We start from the raw sequence: 20,781 nt of genomic DNA on the forward strand, positions 1-20,781 counted from the left end.
CAGGAAAAGGGAAACTGTAAGAAGTGGCTTTTTTTTTTTCATGGCTACTGTAGTACGTTTATCCATCACTCTCTAATAGCCATGCCTCTGAAAGCTGTATTGCTCGACTGCACTTTAAGGCCCATCGCTGCCGTTCACTTGAGTCTGGCTGATGGAACCAGACGTACATGACAAAACTCCTGAGCCGCGTAACTGTACGGAAGGCCTACACCTGGCCTTGGCTGATGTGCCAGTTTCATTTCTTGTCTGTGCTGGAGGGCATGGAGCAGAATTGATCAAGCTGGGGGGTACAGGGTGGAAAGAGGCAGAGGCAGACAATATCTCTGCTCACAGGAGCCTGTTCTCCTTTAGCGCATGACTCCACCACACCACATAAATTGTCCATGTCACATCTCTGCCTTGGGCACATTTTCTTGAAGATAAGAAGGGGGAGGATTTAAATTGTCAGGTGAAATATGTTCAGCTACTTGTGACTGTTTTCCATGGTTTTTACTATGAGATAGGCATTTGAAACTTGGAGGTGGGGCACAGCCCTTTTACTTTGCTCTTGACAAGTATACCTAAACATGGAAATAACCTGCTGTACCTGGTAGTGCAGACCCTGGATATTTCAACTGAGATCAAAGAACCTCTTTGATATAATCTTATTGCTTTGCCGGATAAATCCTGACTTTTATGCAGCGGACACATAAGATGGGCTGTGAAGTACAAATTGGGGAAAGAATGGTCCTGATGGGGACTGAGTATACAGGGGCTAGAGTTCTTCTGTGTAAGAACACTGAGACAAGAGCCTTGAGGAGAGAAGTCCAGGACAAAGACCTGAGAAAGGGAACCGAGATCAACTGGGGAGATGGGGAGTGGCCACTTGGGCAGGAAAATAAGGAATTTAAGCAAGAAGTCCCAAGAAGGATATGGGAACTGGGACTTGGAAACTTGATGGACTCAAGACTGGGATGAAATGAGGAACTGGAGACAGTGGAAGAGCATAATAGTGATGAGGGCCAGTGCTTGGAAGCTTAAGATTAAATGCAGAGCAACTCTTGTGAGGGAAAAAACCAAAGGGTGTAAGAGCAGAAGACATCAAGGCTGAGGAAATGGGTCAAAAGTTGTGTGTAACTCAAGTACACTGTTCTCTGTTGTGAAGAGCCAAAGATTTCTGAGCATGGCCTACCATCTCTTCTTATTTGTCAGATGTCATTTGTAGCTGACCCACTGTCAAAGTAATGGCTTATATGGAAGAGAGCATCTTACTGCTGTGGTTACTCCCTCCATTAGTGCAAATGATAGAGGTTTGTAGTGTGGATCCAACCATTCCACGCTGTGGTCAGGCCGCTTTTCTATGAAAGTATTTGTTCTACGTTTTTTTCCCAGGGCTTTAAAAATATACTGAATAAAAATACATTGAATAATAAGATAGTTAAATCAGATGCTAAAAATTAACCAAAATCGGAATTAGTTTTGGCAATGCATCTTAGCTCACTCTCTAATTCTGATTGTATGATAAAGGATCTAATTACACATGCACATATTGCTTATTCCAAGGGACTTCTTCCTTCACTCACTACTTCAGGTGGATTTGCATGGGGATGCATCAACTTGATAGCTACGGACCCTGGAAGATGTGTGGTGAATGAGAGAAGTTTGCAAAGGAAGAATAACTTAAGGGGTGGGCAACTGAGTCCTGGCCTGGGACTCTCTTCCTGCCTCTATCATAGAGGTCTGAGAGACATCCTCCATAGAGTCCTCCACCGCTGTTGAAAAGCTGGTTTCCCTACACATCTATGCAGTTTTCAGAGCGTCTGACTGTGCTTGATTGTGGGCAGTGCGGAGCAGTCTCCTCCTTCAGTGGGGTCAGTGGTAGCTGCATTTTGAAGGTGTCTGACTTCTGGCTGGAGACAACTTACTCAGAGATGATTGCCCCCTAGCCAAGAGCCATTGGAGTGTCTTGCTCTGGGGATGGCTGAGGTGGTTTTGAAGCAGCTGCTGAACCATTGCAGTTTACAGCTCAGCCTGTTAGGTCACCTGGCACCGTTCCTCATTTTCTTTGCTATAGCTTAAATTGGATGACCACAGTGAGTGGTACTTTAAGCCTTACTCTCTTTACACCTCAGTTCCCCAGCTATGAAATGAAGATAATTCTTGTTCCTTTTTTCATAGCGAGATGGTGCTTATAAATATTATGGAAGTCATTTTCACAGTATACATACAGTGGTGATAAGCCCATGAAGAAATTTGCATGCGCGCTCTCAAAGCTGGAGTTGAATAGGATGCAGCAGGAAAGTCTATGGCCATGTGGTGAATGGCAGAGTAAATCAAAAATGTCGTTTTGCTCACTGAACAAACAGCTAATGATCTTGTGCACTGAATGGGATAGACCTGTACAAGAAAAATAACTCTAGGTTTTGAACAATAACTGAAGACTGTTATCATGGTGTGTGCGCACATAAAGGAAGATGGACTTAAGGCTGCACAAGTGTCCTTCGGTCTGGCCCCATCTGCCTTTTGAGTGCTCAACTTCATGCTGTTTAAGATAGCTTTTTGTACATCATGCATTTTTAGAAATGCTAGTATTTTACAGACCTGTATGTCTTTTTACCTTGTTAATGATTCCATAAGAACATTAGGTAACTGGGAATACTAATTCAGTGACAAAGTTTACCTGATATAACTTATTAAAAAGAGTTCTTAAAAGCTGGTCATCGGGCCAGTCCACGTGTACCTCCATCTGGCTAACAACCTGAAAGACAGATTTAGAAAGTAATTGATCTAATCTCTGTAAAAATCATGGGTTTCAATCCTATTGTTAGGTGCAATGGAAGACTAGCGTAAGCAAACTTTACATTTGGTAGGGCTGAAAACCCCTCTCCTTTCTCTCTGTCCTGTTCTTCCTGTACACCCTTGCTTGAAAGCTAGCTTTCATCCCATTTGCCAAGGACCCCCCTTTCTTTTGTTTTCCTGTGATTCTCAAATTAAAGAGGACTTGATTTAACTAATGACATGCTATTGAAAAGTCAGGCTTCTAGCCATGAAAGCTGTGAACAAGCTATTTGAATTTTAATTAATGCCTCACATCTGTAGAGGACAAGTTTTTGAAATAAGCTGTTGAAACTTTTTAGAGGGAAAAAATTAATGGCAGTTTCTTGAAGACCAGAGAACTTCAACTCTCATTTCTTTTTTTTTTTTTAAAGTCAACTTTTTTGATATTAAGTAACATGCTTTAATTTTTTGATAGAGCACTAGTAAAAGCAAGTGTAGTTCTTGTGCAGAATGTCACTGCTTTTTAATTATAGCATTGAATAGCTATAAGACAGCTTGGTCTAACAAGTCCAGAGACTAGGGTGCTTGATTGGTGGTCATCAGTCTGTGTTTATGCAGTTAAGTTTTTGATGTCCTCAGTAAACCTGGTGAGATAACACTGAACAAGAACGATAGATAGGGAGCCCCTGAAATCCTCCACCTTCTCTTCTACTGGGAATCACTGCAGGACTTTTCATTGAGTATAATCATTGCTTCAGATTTCATAACAAGATACTACTAGTATGCTGAAAAATACTGAACAGATGTTCCTACAGACAAATACAAGACACATTCTTCCTGTTTTTGTATATGTGGAACAAATATTCACTTGCATAGGAACAGCCCAGGTATGAGATATTTTTGTCCTCCTGTTTGTGTGCTTATGTACAGCAGAATGAGATTATTCACAGGCATGTCACATAATAGCCATTAAGCCCCAAAAGGAGGCTTTAATGGTATCCATTCATGCCACAGTCACAAAATTAGTATTGTATATCACACAGAAGATCACAACACCAAAAGCCTGAAACTACAGCATGCCATGATAACACTGCAGAAGAAATTAGAGTAATCATTGGTACTGTGTCTCTTGATTGGCCTTTCTGAAGAAGCAGAATACTCCCTGAGGAGTCAGTTCAGAGCTCCAGTATCCCTGCACCTCTGAGCCAAGTGATCAAGTTCGTCTTTTCATTAGATGTGTTCACCTGGAGCTGCTTTTCATTGATTTTGTATTGTATTTTCATCTGGTTTTTGATGGTAAAGAAAAAATATTTGAGGATATCTTTCCCTCTTTTTTTAAATTGAAAAAGTCATGGGTCTTTAAATATTTCAGAGTATAAAACAGGAATTGAAAATATGGAGGACACTGGAAAAGATGCGAGGAAAATCCAAGCACTGGCAATGTAATTATTTTTGTGTGACAGATTCTACGAAATTTCATTGGTGATATGAGGCACGGGTGTGGGACCCTGTTATGTTTTGGCTGATTTGCTTGTGCTGCCAGTATCTGAAGAGTGAACTTTGCGCTACAAGAAAAGACACTAAGTCTTCTAGTTTGTTTCCCTTCTTATGTAGTGGTAAGATGGCCTAGATTTGCCCCCGTTCCTTGTTGAATTATAAGTAGTTTCTAGTTTATTGCCGAACATAATTGCTCTTGGACAGACAATGTATACACTTATGTGAATAAAGAGATTTTGTTGTCTTTTATGAAGGGAAGGATTACTGCAGTAAGGAGGAAAGGAGGAATTTGGTTGCAAATTGGAGCACAAAGCTCGAGTCAGCTGATTCTTCTTCCTATTGCTCTTAATTTTTGTCTTCCCTGGACTGTTTTGTTGTTGATTAACAGCACAGAGGACTGAGTGTCACTTTACACACACGTCTCACCCAACTTACTTAACTATGTGCGTGAACAAGAGTCACGTTGTCATTGGGGTGCTTAGGGTGGGTTTCGGTTGTCTACATGTCACTGTCTAGTGCTCTTCGACATGCTGCAGCGTGTCTCGGACCTTTGCATGGGGCGTGCAGGTCTGGTGCAGATCTTGAGCTCTTTAGAGTTTGGAGGACTGGCTGCAGGAGGTCGGGGGAGACACGGCACCAGAAACCTGGACTGGAGGAACTGAACCACACCCATAAAATCTGAACAGAATTTGTTGTTACCCTTTTTGTATCAGTGAAGTTGTTTGTTTTGTAACTAGCTAGCCCATTTGGCAGTAGATTGTCTGATAATGATACCCAAAAGAAAACGTTTTCTACTCTTTAGCTGCCTATGACAGTTTGACATTTCAGAGACTGCAATGGGATGCTACTAGTTCATCAGTCAAACTGAAAGAGAGTGCTCTTGCTGCTTCTGTTCTGTTTAAAAGCACCACGAGAATATCCTACAAACAAATACCTGAACAACTTTGCTACTTTTAATTATGTAAATGTTTTACTTCTCCCCGCCAAGTTCTCTATTCTAAGCCCAGTCTCCCAAAATGCTGAAAAACTGTAGAAGTAAGAGGCAGAAAATGTCAAGGTAACAAAAACGAACTGTCACTGAAATCTCACTTCTTCTACTCCAGGGAGTAACTCTGGTATTTGAGAGAGAGAAGGAGAGAGGGATGAGCCTGAGGGATTCCTTGTCAAGGAGGGAAGGAAAGTAAAACCTCTTTCATAAAGTCCAGCCTGTAGTTGAAAGTAAGAAACAATGGTGTTAATGAAAGTAGTGTGCACCTTAGTCAAAGTATGCAACTCTTCATAACTTCTTGAAAGACCTGGACATCTGAAAGACCTGCATGGGCAAGTGCCAAGTCCTGCACCTGGGGAGGAATGACCCCATGCACCAGTACATGCTGGGGGCTGCCTGGCTGGAAAGCAGCTTTGCAGAAAAGGTCCAGGGGTCCTGGTGGACACCAAGTTGAACGTGAGCTAGCGATGTGCCCTGGCCTTGAAAAAGGCTAATGGTATACTGGGCTGCATTAGGAGGAGTGCTGCTAGCAGGTGGAAGGAGGTGATCCTTCCCTTCTCCTCAGCCCTGGTGAGGCCACACCTGGAGTGCTGGTCCAGCTCTGGGCTGCCCAGTACAGGAGAGGCACGGAGCTACTGGAGAGACTCGAGTGAAGGGCCACGTAGATGATGAAGGGACTGGAGCATCTCTCCTGCGAGCAAAGGCTGAGAGAGCTGGGACTGTTCAGCCTGGAGATGAGAAGGCTCAAGGGGGATCTCATCAATGTATGTAAATAACTAAAGGGACGTTGCAAAGAGGACAGGGCCAGGCTCTTTTCAGTGGTGCCCAGTGACAGGACCAGAGGCAATGGGCACAAACTGAAACACAGGAGGTTCCATCTGAACATCAGGAATCACTTTTTCACTGTGAGGGTGACCGAGCGCTGGCACAGGTTGCCCAGAGAGGTTGTAGAGTCTCTGTCCTTGGAGGTATTCAAAAGCTGCCTGGACCCGATCCTGGGCAGTGTGCTCTAGGTGGTCCTGCTTGAGCAGGGGGTTGGACCAGATGACCTCCAGAGGTGCCTTCCAACCTCGACCATTGTGTGATCTTGTAGTTGTGGTGAGACGCCTCCTCTGCCGTATTTCTATAACAATAAAGAAGGTGGAAATTACCATTCTGCTGCCCTTCACTACTGTTGCATTTGCCTCTGTTTATTTAGCCCTCAAAATGTTTTCTGAAAGTTATTTTTAATTTATAACATTAATTATATTAATGTCTAAAAGTTATTATTTCTTTCAAAAGCCATAGTTAATAGTTCTACTGTTCCTCTGCAGTACTGAAAGGTCTGTGAATAGTTCCTGTGTTTGTGTGGCTTTGCACAGTCTACATGACTCTGCTGCTTGCTGATACAAGTAAACAACAGCTAATATGGCAGAACACCACTGCTCTGTGGAACGTAAGTCTACTCAATTTATAGACTCTTAGAAAGCAGCTATGATTGGAGGCAAAACAAATACCAAAACTCTCTAAACATATCTAAGCTCCTAGATACAAATTTGTATACATTGTCTGACTAGACTTTTGGCATACTGTGATCAGACGGATTATTCTTGGGCAGTCGGACAGTTCTTTTCCCTCTGATTTCTTTAAATTTTTCTTTTGCACTTGATTGTTACCTTACCATTATTTTGATGTGTATTTATATATAATTCCATTCATTCTTGCTTAGGGCCATAATGTAGTTTCGAGACAGTCATGTGTACTGAACAATGTACCAATCTGATCGTTATTACTGTACCAAAGTCTCCTTTGGTACAATGCTACTCCTCTCTCTTCCCATCCAGCTTTCCTTGCTTGTCTAAGTAGCAAAATGCTGATTAAGTTCCTTGCGCTTGGAAATTTCATCCTGTTTATGGACCTTAAGACTTTGTTTTCTTTACTTTTTTTACCTACCTCCAGGTAGAAGTAGTGGTAATCTTTCTCTTCTGACACTGTTTTCTCTGAAACAATTTAATTTGATGCTGTTTGTTCTCCAGAACACCCATGTTTAGGTAGTGACTCAGTAGTCTGGATGCCCTGGTTGCTAGTTTGGTAGACATACTCATGCTAGTTTACATCAACAGAGAATTTTTCCGGTATGTTGATTCAAGACAGCTATTTTGAAGAAGATAAACTTAGAAATGTTCGTAACATTTCTTCTTTCTTTTACTGCTTTTTTGGGTGGAATTTTTTTTAAAAAGTGAACTCTAATGCTATCTTTGGGAGAGTTTTCATAAATATTTTGTGGCTTTTCCTCCTCTTTCTTCCTGCTACAACTTATCAAACCATTAATGGTCATTTGTGCTGAAATAGTCTATTAGTTACAGTAAACCTGCTTGGTGTGAGCTAGGCTGTATTAATTATATCTAACAGCCAAGTGTGGGGTTTTTTATATTTGTTTTATAGTTCAGTTCTCCTCACAGTTCCTTGGGGACTGCAAACTAAAAATATGTTTAACTGTACAGATTGTTCTAGTTGCTAAAGAGCATTTCCTTATTCCTGTAAGGACTTGCTGTGGGAGCCACTCTGAGTTGACTGAAGGGCAAATTTTTGGCAGAACAAAAGTCTGCCATCTAATACCAGATCAGGAGACTGTCTTTCTCAGACAGATGCTATTGGAATCAAAAAATGTCCTTTTGAGAATTAGAAGTTTGAAAGTCACAATCAGAAAAGTGGCTACCAAGGCTCTGCAAACAAGCTGACTGGTTTAAAAATAAAGAGCCCGGGAACATCAGTAGGTTGACCAGTGACAGTGTCTGGTCTTGCAAAATTACATCTAATGTTATCATTCCGTCCATAATGTTCTACCCTGGGGACGTGTTTTTGTATCTCGGTATTAATAGGCTTGCTACCACATAATCAGTGAACTTGTTGCAGCAAGAGCCTTGGAATAAGAATTGCATTTGAGTTCATCCCAATAGTGCAAGACAGTAGCACATCTAAAAGGGACCCACGTATATAAAGTTATTTAGGATGGCTTTTGCTCAACATTATAGAATGCCGTCCCTTTGGCAAAATGACTTAGAGATACAATTTCTTGAATTTTGCTGTTTTAAGAAGTAGATGTTGCTTCAAATGAGATCTGAGAACTTTACTGATGTTAGTGTACCAAATTTTAATGTCTTGAAAAGTTTGAAAAAGTATGTTATAAATAAATCTCTTTCCAGACACAGTATGTGATTTTCCTGCAGCGGTGAAACATGAACAGATGTACTTTGCTATTCTAACCTGAATTCCTTTAAAAATGTTATTCAAAACCTAAGTTTGTAAATTATTCTGGTGTAAAGTTGGGTTACTGGATCACATTGTTTCCCTATCCCTGCAGGAAATACCCGTGCACCACAGTTCATTTTATGAGGTTAAAACTTGCAGGACTATTGAACCTTGTGATGCTTGTTAGTATAAAGCAAGGAAGTTAGTCTTTTTGTTGGGCACAGGACTGGTAACCGGGGGATGAAGCTCTGTTCTTGCCTCAGCCTCCAAGCCTTCCTCTATGACCTGGAGAAAGTCATTTAGTCTTCTTGAGGCCTTATGTTCTGCACCTATAAACAGGAGAAAAGTTCTGCAAGTGCTCACTAATGAGGCCGTTTAATTCCTGAGCGTTGTCATGGTGCTTTGGGATCCTGAAAAGGAAGGTAGCAGATAAAGGCAAAGGACAGATTGCTACGTTCTTCCTTTTCAAGATTCGAAAGCGCAATTTGGAAAAGCCTCTTGAAGTTTGAAGTCCTGTTTCCTTAATACATCCATCATCAAACATAAACATCTTTTTTTTCCCCCGGCTCACTTTTCGGCTTTCATTTCTTACTGCTCGGGAAAATCTCCTAAAACTGGTCCATGTGTTTCTGCTAATTACTACTCGATGACAGTTTAGAAAAATGAAGAATAGTTAAGTAGTTAGAGGAACTGGGCAGTAAAAGGGGTAGCTTTTGGACAATTCATGAAATAGTCGGTGCCTTTTAATGGTAGGGTACTCCCTCTGCTCATGAATTATTCATTTTAATGCTTTTGTTATAATGGTGACAGTGTTCAGTCTCTGAGGCAGTTCTGGATAGCCTTCCTCTGCTGAAATACCGCACACCAGCAGCTACCATTTGTTTTATAAACTAATGCATCTAAGTCAATAACATAGTGAGTAAATGTATTTTCACGATCAAGAAAATGAGAAAACGATATTATAACTAAGAGGGTCTGTTTTGTTGAAGGGTTCCATTTGTGTACTTTTCTGGGAACTATTTAGGGAAATCATTTAAAATAAGTATTTTTACAGATTATTGTGTTTAGTACTAGATGCAAATTATATCTATAATGAAAACAGACATTAGTGTCTCTGCTCTGTATAGCATTGTGCAATAAAGGGCAGTTTAAAAACACTCATTGTACATAAACACATCAAGTTTTTCTTAAAACTAATGTTTAAAGGTCTCTTTGAAAGAGTTTTTAAAGATGAAACATAACATAACCACATAACCCACACAGAAAATGTATCTGAGTCATGTGCGTACAGAAATAAAAGTTTCTTTGTGGTATCTAGTATCAGTCTTTCATTAAAGCATGGACTTTCCTAAAGAGAAATTCCAGTGCAGACAGTTAAGGGTTCTCCCCACCTCTTTCCCCCCGCCTCCCTGCACTTTTCTGACGCTGACTTAAGCCCCCGAGTTTTGCAGGGTGCATTAGGGACGGTCCCCGTGCAAGGCGGGGAATTCGGGGCTGGGGACTCCGTGGTACTGGTCTCGGTGGACAGAAGCATGTGCTCCAGTACAGGGCGCTCGCTCTCTCTGATGTGATTTAAAAAGGGGTGTTTTCTCCTAAGCCATATATGTACTCCTAAAATGCCTTCAAGCAATAGATAAGTGTGTGTGGGGGACGGAAGCAGTGAGCAGATAGATGAGCGATTAGGTCATTTGGATTAGGACGGAGGGTTTTTTACGCTGAACTCTCTTCTCATTCCTTGCTGATCAGATTCACCGCATACACGGAGGGTTGAAACTGCGTAAGTAGAGAAAAGAAAACTCCATAGATGGATATAGTTGCAGAACTATAAGGAACACTGAAGAAGAGAAAAGTTTGAATTGAAAGTATATGTGGTTTCGGGGAATCTGAATCATGCAGTATTACTTTCACTTTTTCTAGGCTTGTATTTCCTATGAACAAACCATCGGGGAGATAGAAGTTCTGATTTAGATAATGTCTTGCAGTCTTTGGAATAACACATTCTGCTGGAGGGGGAGTCCTTTTGGCAAAGGTCGCGCTCCATGAGCGGAGAGCTTTCCCCGCTGCCCACATTCACATTGTTTCTGCCGGGAATGTCAACTTTGGGCCTTTTCCTGCAAATTTTTCATATATTTAGGTGGCTACCCCACGTAAAATGGAAGCACCGATAGGAACCCCTCCTTTCCTTTTTCCTGCAGCTCTGCTCAGACCATTCTCTGTTAGCATGGTAGTGGTACAAAGTGTGTGGTCTTTCAGCTCTGACTAATGCATTTTGTGCTGTGTGACTGAAAATGCCTCGTAGTCTGCCAGGGCTGACTGAGGGTTGTGGAATGTGGTGCCTTTTCTCTGTTTCTCTCTGATTTTTTTTTTTTTTTTTTTTTTTTCCCTCCTCCAGTAGAAGTGTGTAGGCAGCTTGTTGAGAAACCTCGAGATGCAGGGGAAATGCTTGTACGTTGTGGAATGCGGCTTCCCCTGGGAGACCCCGGCCGGGCGGGCAGTGAATGAGCAAAGTGGAAGAATGAGAAAGGGAGGAGGTTGGAGGCAGGGACAGATAGGAAAGAGTGAGAGAGGAGGAAGGAAGGAGGTGGAAACGGAGGGGCCCGTTTCCCTTTTTCTGAAGCAATGACAGCTGGTTCTGTCCTACCTCACATGACAAAGTGCTGTGGAGAGGAGTATTTAAGCTGGAAGCCAGTGAGCAAGGGTGGTCAGCTGATTTTATTTTATTTTTTTTCCAGGCTTTAGTCAGGTGATCGCTGATGACTAGTCAGCCCACCAAGAAGGGACTTCAGCACACAGGTAAGAGAGACGCTGTATACTCTTACGTGCAACTGGGGGGTCTGGGGGTGGGGGAGAGGTAACCAGCCCTAACATTGTTTGAATAGTTTAAAAAAAAAAAAAAATCCTGACTTGCTTGGGTGTGTAACACTGTGATTGTCTCTTTCAATGCTGCTACTTTTGCTATTCAGTCTTGTTCTTGCATTTTTGTTTTTTTTTTTTTAAATCTGTCTTTAATTAGAAGCTTTATTGGAAAAAAAAGACCAATTGTGTGTTGCTAAATATAGTCCTGGGTATTGCATGAATGTTGCATTCTGTTACTTTTTGAATAAAATAACTTTCCATAATGCAAGTGTGTCAAACTCATATTTAGAGGGGAATTCCCAAATACTTAAACTATGAGTCATAAAAAGTTAAAGGACCAGTACAACAGTTCAGAATAAAAACTCCGTTCAGCCTTGAGTAGCTGCTTTTGTATGTGTTGGTAGTTAAATATGTCTTTAAAAAAAACCAGAGATGTGAAAAAGCTGAAGCAGTTACAGCTCTGCTGACCATTACCCAAAACATAGGTAGCAGAGGCTAAACAGATGACTGGGGAGGATGATTGTTCAAGCGCTCTCGATTTCATGCATCTTTTCTTTCATTGTCGGTATCTAAGAACCTGGTGAAAGAGTCTTCTCACATGCTGAGGGTACTTCAAAGGGCTCTGACTCCCTAATTCCTTTTATATAATGTCTTAGAAAGAAAACAAACCAGAAAACCAGTAATAAGTACACTTACTATAAGTGAAAAATTACAAAATAAAAATACCTAGTGACTGTGACAGATAAAAGTGGTTTTCAGCTGGTTGTGTGCCTGGCTATTGTGCCACACTCCCTTCTCTTTAAACATAATGATGTAATGTGTTCTTCCTTACCATTGCTTCTCTTTACTAAAAGATCTCAGATACTCTCTGAAATTTTGAATGACTCATATAAAAAGATGCGTTCAAGAGTTTTTAAGATGAAAAAGACAGACAAGTGTTCCCAGCTCCCACCTGCAGCTGAAGTAGCAGAACTATAGAACCTGTAGTTCTGAAAAACTCCTTGTGGTCTAGGGTTGAAGAAGACTTTTGAAAAGCTGTCATACAAATTTCCATATTTTACTGGTAACCTTATTCCTGTCTACTATTTTGCAGTATTTAAATAAAAACTATTTGAGACATACTTTTTCCTATCAGTATATGCAGTGTTTCATAAGATGCTGATGCTGTACGCAAGAGGGATAAAGATGCATGACTTTCCAATTACTTTTAGTTTCGCGATGTTTCTCTTTTCTCATTGTTAAAAATGTCTCTACTCATGACAAGCTGGCTGTGGGATGTTGGCATTGTCTTATAACAACAGCTGATGCTTAGTTGCTCAGACGTACTGCGGTTTAATCTGGGGGAAGGAGACCCTGGAATGGGGTAGTGGGATAGGTGGAGGACTGTTTCCGTTGACTTCAGTGGACCTTCATCACATGCAAGCCTGAGGAAGCACCCAGCTTCGAGTGACAGACAGACTGGGAGGATAACTGCAAGAAGCATGGGAAGCATCGAGGAGGTTGATAGTGGTAACAGTGTGTTTACAGAAAGGGATAAGAGCTGTGAAGTTGGCTTTCGTACCAGATCATGGCGCAGAGAGCATTCTTAGGTTTCACATACTCTGGCAATAGTTCTCTACTAAAGGATTTGAAGACATATTTTTCCCTTTTTATGGCATGGGAGGAGGAGAGGTTTCCTGAGGTGAGGAAAGATAAGTGAAGTGAAACACTGTCAGGCAATAATGACTGGTTAGCAGAAATTGCTCTGAAGAGACTGGTCTACTTGCCACGAGGGCCAACAACGAGGCACTTGCTCTTCAGTGTTCCCCTTCTCAGTGAGAATTGGGAATTGCATAGGCTTGGGGCTCTGGAGAAATTAGGGGCTCTGGAGAAATTAGGTATCAAGTCTGAAAGTACCCCAAGTTCCTGTAAGCCATTCCACATTGGCTTCATCTTAAGTGAAGTGATCTTTTATGAATGGATGCAAATCTTCCTACGTTTCATGCAGTTGTCCTTAGGGGAATTCCTGGCAGGTGGGCTTGTCCGGGCTGCGCGCTGCAGAAATGCTGTCGGCGCACGCGCATAAACAAGACAGTTTATATTCTTACATATGGGCGCTACTACATATCTTACATATGTGGCGTGAGAGAGGATCGGACGTGTAAAACTGGAATGGGTAAATATAAAACTATTTCAGAGAGTATGGATTTCTTTTCCTCATTTTTTTCATCTAGTTTGTTGTTGTTGTGGGTTTTTTTTTTATCTACGGGGTTTCTTTAATTTATTGATTGTCTATGAGCACTAGCATCTTTAAACTCCTGGCAAGGTAGCCTGTCTAGTTCAAATATGTCTCAAAGATAGGAAATATTTTAATTTCAGGTGTATTTCTGCCTTTTCATTGGTGTTTTTAATATGTTTGCATCTGAAGAGAGGGGTTTGTTTGAAATGAATTTCAAGTGCAGTTCCTAGATTTCCACTTATTGATGTGAGAATATCTCTCAAATAACTTCTGACTTGTGATCACTTTTGGTCATGTTTATTTAACCCTGGCATTGCCTAATGATCATGATTGCCTTGAAGCTAAGTAGGAAAAAATAAATAACGTGCCTGCAAATGAGGAACTGATTCTGTGTATATAAAGGCATTATAAAGGATAACATCTGCAGTATTTAATTTTCCTTAGAGTAGTGGAAGAAGAATTGAGTTCAACAGCTGTACTGAGTAAACTTGCAAGAACATCCGCTCTTAACACCTTTAAATACAGAGACGCTTACTTTCATAAATAAAATCAGTTTAAGTATGTCAAGAAAAAATCTCAAGAAAGAATAGCTGAATCACGTTATTTTAATGAAGTATTTATTATAATGAAGTGTTTTACTATACATTTTCTCATAGTTTGTTTTTATTAACTTTGGAGAGGGAAGACCACAGATTAGGGTTTTGTTTGTTTGTTTTTATTACTAGATAAAGGGCAGACCCTGCTGTTACTCATTTTAGTAAGATCTCTATACACGTATTTCAGGGCTTAATTTGACACCAAAACAGCCATTACTTAAGTGTTACGTCCCGCTTCTATTTTAGTCGGACAGTGTTTTAGTTGTTTAAAACCAAAACTCTTCTTTCCCCTCTTTCCTCGTTACGGGCAGACTTACGAGCGTCAACACCAGAAATCTGGAATAGGGTTGCCCGCTTCTGAGGAACTCAGGAGCTTAGACCTTTTTGGTATTACTCACGTGAATCTCTCACGGCTTCACTTGCGTACCGAAACTCAGCTGACCTCGTGAAATCTTGCTATTGCCAGGCAAAATCCTTCTTGTGTCTTTAAGATCCTCCTAGACGTGTTATTTGATAGTTCGTGGCGCTGTTTTAATTTTAAAGTAGTCCGGAGGCTTACCGCTGTAAGTCGTCGTGACCGCGGCGAACGGAGCGGTGCGATTACTGGCTTTCCCGACCGGCCCTGAGGCTCCCGCGGCACTCGCCGCACCCCGGGGCTCGCAGCGGAGCCGGGGGGTCGCCACCCGGCGGAGGGCCGGCGGTACTGCACCGCCCCGCACCGCCCCGGGATGGGGATGGGGCTGGGGCTCAGGCTCAGCCTCGGCCCCCCCCCCCCCCGCCCCCGGCCGGCAGCTCCCGTAAGTTGGTGGCTTTACAACTGGAGAGTCGTGTGCCGGGCTTCAGTGCCTTCCCCCCCCCCCCCCGCCCCCCGCAAACAGAAAAAAGAGGCTGTGAGAGGCAGCTCTGGCAAGTTTGACATTCCTCTAGTTTCTCACTTCTCCCCGATATTTTATGCACGTTTTCTCTATTAGTGCAGATTACATGATATAATATACTGCAAGCGGTGATTAACTGTGTGCAAAGTCATACTTAAAAAAAAAAATACACCTCAGTGAAAACCGGTATTTTTCCGAAACAACGGGAGAAGACTCTTAGGAAGTCTCCCTATTTACTGAAATGCGACGTGACTGTTAGCAAACCAAATTTAGTCTTGATGCAAAAGCATACCAGCAGAATCGTTTTTAGTATGGCTGGATAACTGGGAAGTGCTGTTTGTAAACTTCCCAGAATCTGTTGGACTGTGACAAAATGTTAGAAATACCTAAAGCTTCCTAAATCAAGTGTTTCATGTTAGTATTTAACATCAATATACGTGAGCTATTTCCCAAATCAATTTTGCTTTCCCTCTTAGCAGTTGAGAAGAAGAAAAAAAAAAATTCTCTTACGACTATATGCATTGATAGAAGTAACAAGCTTCTAAAATAGTCATGAGCTCTGACATTTAATCACTGTTTCTGATGAACGATTACTCAGAAGTGGAAGTCCTGCCACAACATGCTTATATTTCAATTGAAAGGTGTCGTTGCAGCACATGCTCTAAACCTCAGTTACATGGACTGAATATCCTGCAAGTTCACTGTGGGAAAGGAGTAAGTGAGAAACTGCATTTGGTATTAAAATGCCCCTGTACTTTTGGAGCATCCTAAGAATAAAGTGGATACTCTATGAAATGCAAGAGCTAGATGTAGGGAGCTGCTTGCACGGGACTTGTCGCTGGCAGCGTGCCGCGTTTCCCCCCTGCCACCACATGTACCACTTTGACCAGCGATTGTCAGCGACTGCGCTCTGTGGAAGCTGATGAGAAGGATTTTTCTGAGCCAGAACACAGAAGGTGCCGTAACAAGCACCATAAATGTCCCATATTATAAAATTACTAAAGACGAGGAAGTACGAAAAGAGTTAGTAAGTGATGCTAATGGTGTGCAAAGTTCTTCAGCAAAATCAGGGCTCAGTACTTGCTCACGGAAAGCAAAATAAGACTGAAACGAAGAAAAAAAAGTGGCAATTTAAATGAAGCAAGCTGGATCTTTAAGTTTTTTGGGTTTTGGTTTTTTGGGGGTTTTTTCCCCTGTTCTTTCAGATCATAGCTAGCTTTACGGTGAATCACCTTTTCTGAGGAATTTATCTATGTGTGCGCTTTCTTAAAAGTGTGTTATGATTTCTCATTTATAAGAGGAGAATATGGATAAGCCCCAAAATGGTGACCTGCAACTGAGTTTGGTAATCATTTACATCTCAACAAGAGTAATCAGAAAATCCACATTAGGGGTGCTTTCCCAAGGGCTGTATTCCAAGCTCTTTGGTATTACTATATATTCTGAAGCTCATATTCAGTTTGTTGTTCAATCAAAATTCATACCAACAGAAGCAACATATTATGACAAGTTAATATAGTTTGTACTGTGCAGAGCCACTGCTCAAGATGCTGTTTTCCTAAGGATTTTTTTTTCCTTAAAAATAGAGGCCTGTTTTTATTGCACATCTTCTCCTCTGTCATAGTAATAGAAGCTCAAGACCCACTTTTCCAAATGTTTTCTCCTCGTTTCCGTAATTATTAAATATCTGAGTGTGCACTGCATGATAGAAAAGTTTTACTCCTCTAAGCTCTATGTTTCATCCGTGATACAAATTCATTGCTCTTTTCCAAGTAGGACTGCCCACTGCTTAGGAGCTACCGGGTAGGAATCGCAGCTCTTCGGAGCAGGGTACGCAGTCCTGTTCTCTCGAAGTCTACAGGAAGTTTGCTCGTGGGGAGAGGCCAGATCTGAAGTGTTGTAATAAATCTTGCGGATAGGCAATTATGGGTTTAATTGTATTTCAATCCATGCATGCTCAAACTGTACAGTTGGTTCTGAGCAATGGCTACACGGGCTCTTATTGACCGCTTCATATGAAAAATTTGTAAGACTGTATTTCTCCAAAGAATACTGAAGAACATCATTTCAGTGGTTCGCTAAATTTAAAAGGTCTCCTATAGGATGAATTCTTTACTGAGTGCTGTTGTGAGGACTCGGAAGATGTAATTGAAAGAGCCTTCCCCATAGCCCAACCTGTGCGCCTTCTCACCGAGTTCCTCTTCCTTCGAAGAAGAACGAGCCCTAGAGTTACAGCTTTTCCACTGGACATTTTGCACTGTGGGTAGGCGCCGTGCAAACTGTCGTCTGGTACGGGACGGACCTTACGTGCTCAAGCTGAATATTCTCTTTGGTTGGAGACAAAGTTCTTTTCAGAACTTCTCTTGGGTCTCCGAAAAATGCTTTGTAGATACTGACGTAAATGTTTCCTGAGAATAGGGGGGGGACCCCCTTCCCCCCAAAAAAAAACCCCAAAACCAGAAAACAAACTATCCTGCTGGAAAAAGAGTTTAGCCCAGCAAGGTAAGGTGGGAATGTACTGGTTGGGGGTGGCGGCTCTTGTGCGTTTTGGGGTTTATTTGGTTTTCTTCTGTTCTGTGAGAGGCTTTAACGCAGGCCCTTGCCGTGCACCCAGCCCACGGGAAGGGAAACTTCCACGCTGCCCCCGCGAGCCCCCTGTCAGCGGGGCAGCCCCGGCGGTGCCCGGGGGCCGGGGCCGGGGCCGGGGCCGGGCGGGGAAGCGCCGACTGGGCGGGGCGGCCCCCTCACAGGATGGCGGGGGCAGCGGGCCGGGGAGCGCGGCGCCGGGGGCGGGCTGCGGCCCCGCAGGGCAGCCCCGGTTTCCATCGCCTGAGGCGGCGGGGCCGCTGGGGCAGGGCGGATTTCGGGATGCTGGATGTGCGGGGTGCGTGGGCGGCGGCGGCGGCGGCTCTGACACGGCGGTGGGTGGGGATTGCGGCATTTCATCTGCTCTTCCTCCGACACCTTTTAAAGATACAGCCCACGACGCTCTTCGGGGGCTCCTGCCAAGCGCTGCTAGAGTCATCTCGCAGCCGCGCTCGAAATTTATAGCTCGCCTCGCTGTAAAAATAGGAGTAATGCCGGGCAAAATCTAAAGGTTCTCCGCATCGACCCGCCACCCCCCAGCTCCCGTGCAGCAGCGGAGCGTTTCTTTGGTCGGATGCTTTTGAGTCCCCATTAACTTCACACAAATTTATGTAAAAGTATTTTCTGGAAGCGGAGCCTTGTAAGTAACGTCTTGGGGTAAGAGTTGTTCTCTTTAGTCTCGGCCAAGGTGGAGAAAGATGTCTTTCTTTCCCTCTTGATTTTCTTAGCTCTTCTTCTGTCTTGCTGCAGCTACGAATGTATTCCGCGTTCAGTATTTTTGCAAGCATTTGGCTCAAAAGTGGTGAGCAGCTTGTTGTTACTGGTGCCTGTTTCCCCCCGAAGCACACAGCATTTTTTTAATTTAAAGGAATAACGAGAATTTGCCTCTAACTAGTAGAAAACATTTGCCTCTTTAAAGTTCTCCTTTCAGTTTTGAAAGTGCAAAATAATACTAATTGCCTGCTCTTCACTCTTTTTGTTCTGTAAAAAGCTTAGGAGCTGTTACAGATGAAATTTTATTAGGCTTATTCTTCAAGTAATAACGTCCGGTTAGTCAGCTACTGGGTGGATCGGCTGAATAGATTCCAGCTTCACAAATGTTAATGCACGTTATGACCAGCCTTGGGTAATAATGGATGACAGTATAACATTCAACCAGAGCGGACGCCTGAACCGTTCCAGTAGGACTCTGCTGAGGACTTTTGGGGAGGACATAGGCGTTTCTCAAAAATAGGAAAGAATCTGGTAAATGCAAAAAGCTGCTGGGGGAATGCAGCATTGTTTTTCCAAGGAAAACATCAGGCAAAGTCTTAAGAGATGGCTTCTCCTCCTAATTAAGTGCCTCGGTACGTGTTATACCATACCTTCATTTTGAGATTTGTCGGCTTTCTGCTTCTGAAAAACCTTACCCTTAGTCTTTAGCCATTTTGTAACCATTACCTTATTCAAAAATTGAGCCCTGCTATGGATCTTACACTAGAAAAAGAAAAGTGAAGCAGTTGTGGATTGATACTTACAGAACTGAACGAGGCAGCAGCAATCCTCTAATCTTGTAGCTGTTGAGCTAGTATGAATGATGCTTGTCATATGTCCCTATAAGTATGAGCTGAAATTTGTTTATTCCTTGCTAATTTAAGCACATGCGTTGTCTTGTAGATATGTTTAATCCTTATTGGAAAAATATAGGCACTTTATCAACCAATGATGAGAATGAGAATTCATCTGCTCTTTATTTTTTAATATAACTATTTAACACATACATCTGACATTTGGAAGCTTTAACTGAAATTAGTCTCCCTTAAATGTGTTTGTCACTAAGACTTAAATGGGCTCCAGTATATTTCTTTCATGTAGTGGAGGAGGAGGGGAAGTAACATTTGAAAGTTATCACCGCTTGCCTGGAAGTATACAAATGCTACCATATGTCCGGAGGTTTTACGTCATTTATTAAGATGAGAAAATAACCTAACCGTTCATACTTTGAATAAGACTTTAAAAAAAAAAAATCTAAAAATTAAGTATTATTTCTCTGAGAACAGCGTTGTGCAGTCCATTCAGTGTGTGAGAGGTAAGAGCGATCAGCATTGGCTCTAGACACAGTGTTGCAAAATAGCAATACATCAGGTATTTTTAAGCTGCTGTGTGAACAGGAATACTTTAATGTACCGGCACCACTTGCCTTTCAGACCTGACTGAGCAGACCTATTTTAAAATAAGTTTGTTACAGTATATTTTTAATCTAACCTGCTTCCGAGGACGTTTGTTTGCGGAGGCGTGTAAGTGGTTAGCTGTCCTGGACTTAAATGCAGGACAGTCGGAGCTCGCAGGAAATCAAAAGATTCCTGGGCGTGGGGTGTACTCTTGCCAAACTTCGCTGCATCTGTATTGTGGGGGGACTGCTGCGGGGCAGGAAGGTGGAAGCAGAATTCTTGGTCTACCTAAACGTGCAACCTTTCTTTATGTGCGGGTTTTGAATCTGTAGCCAGCATGCCCTTCATGGCCACCAGCGTGGGTGAGCACCAAGTGTTGATACTGCATGTGCAGTGACGCCTGGAGTTGGCTTTGGGAGGGATTTAACTGAAGGATTTCCCTTCTGAGAGAGAGTGATTTGGGCGTTGGGGGCAGGGGGGCGTTCAGTAACAGAACTGATGATGTCCTTAACATGAAGGAAAGAAGATACGCTAGTCGCTCTTCGTCTGCTTTTGAAGGGTTTAGTAACTGTTTGCACGCGTCTTCCCAGTGGAGGTCTGTGAATGAGATCTTTAGGCAGTTGAGCAAACAGGGAGCTTAAAGAGCTTTGATGAGATGTTACCAAGGTGGCGCTTTTGGGAGTACCGGCCAGACAAACGCTGCAAAGTTTGTACAGAGTTCCCAGTGGCTTAAGAAGGGATTCAGGTTTGTTAATTTAATTGCAGTGAGGGTTGGGTCGTGGCTCCCTTTAAAAAGGGGGGGGGTGCATAAGAGAAAGGAAACGTTAGGGGTACGGAAGCAGGGAAGTTATCCTTGCAAACCTGTTAGTTACTCCTGGAGCTTTCTTTTTTTGTCTTTAGCTGCTGCTCTGCTGTTCATGCTCTCTCCTACACACACACACACATCCCGTGCTGGTCCTTCCTCTCCAGCTACAGGTTGATAGGATTTCCATAGGAGTGTTTCACAATTGTCCCTGTGTGTGGGGGG

General features: G+C 42.5%; 1 long non-coding RNA gene across 1 annotated transcript in view; it reads left to right on the forward strand.

Annotated features, from left to right (window-relative positions):
• Window positions 1-20,781, forward strand: part of LOC143155910 (uncharacterized) — an 82,450-nt gene that overhangs the window by 27,568 nt on the left and 34,101 nt on the right. Inside the window, exon 4 of the long non-coding RNA XR_012994501.1 lies at window positions 11,206-11,266. This is a non-coding gene — a long non-coding RNA (uncharacterized LOC143155910). The remainder of the gene's footprint in view (window positions 1-11,205; window positions 11,267-20,781) is intronic.

Source organism: Aptenodytes patagonicus, chromosome 1 (assembly GCF_965638725.1).
Source record: "Aptenodytes patagonicus chromosome 1, bAptPat1.pri.cur, whole genome shotgun sequence".
In the NCBI taxonomy this organism is placed as follows: Eukaryota; Metazoa; Chordata; class Aves; order Sphenisciformes; family Spheniscidae; genus Aptenodytes; species Aptenodytes patagonicus.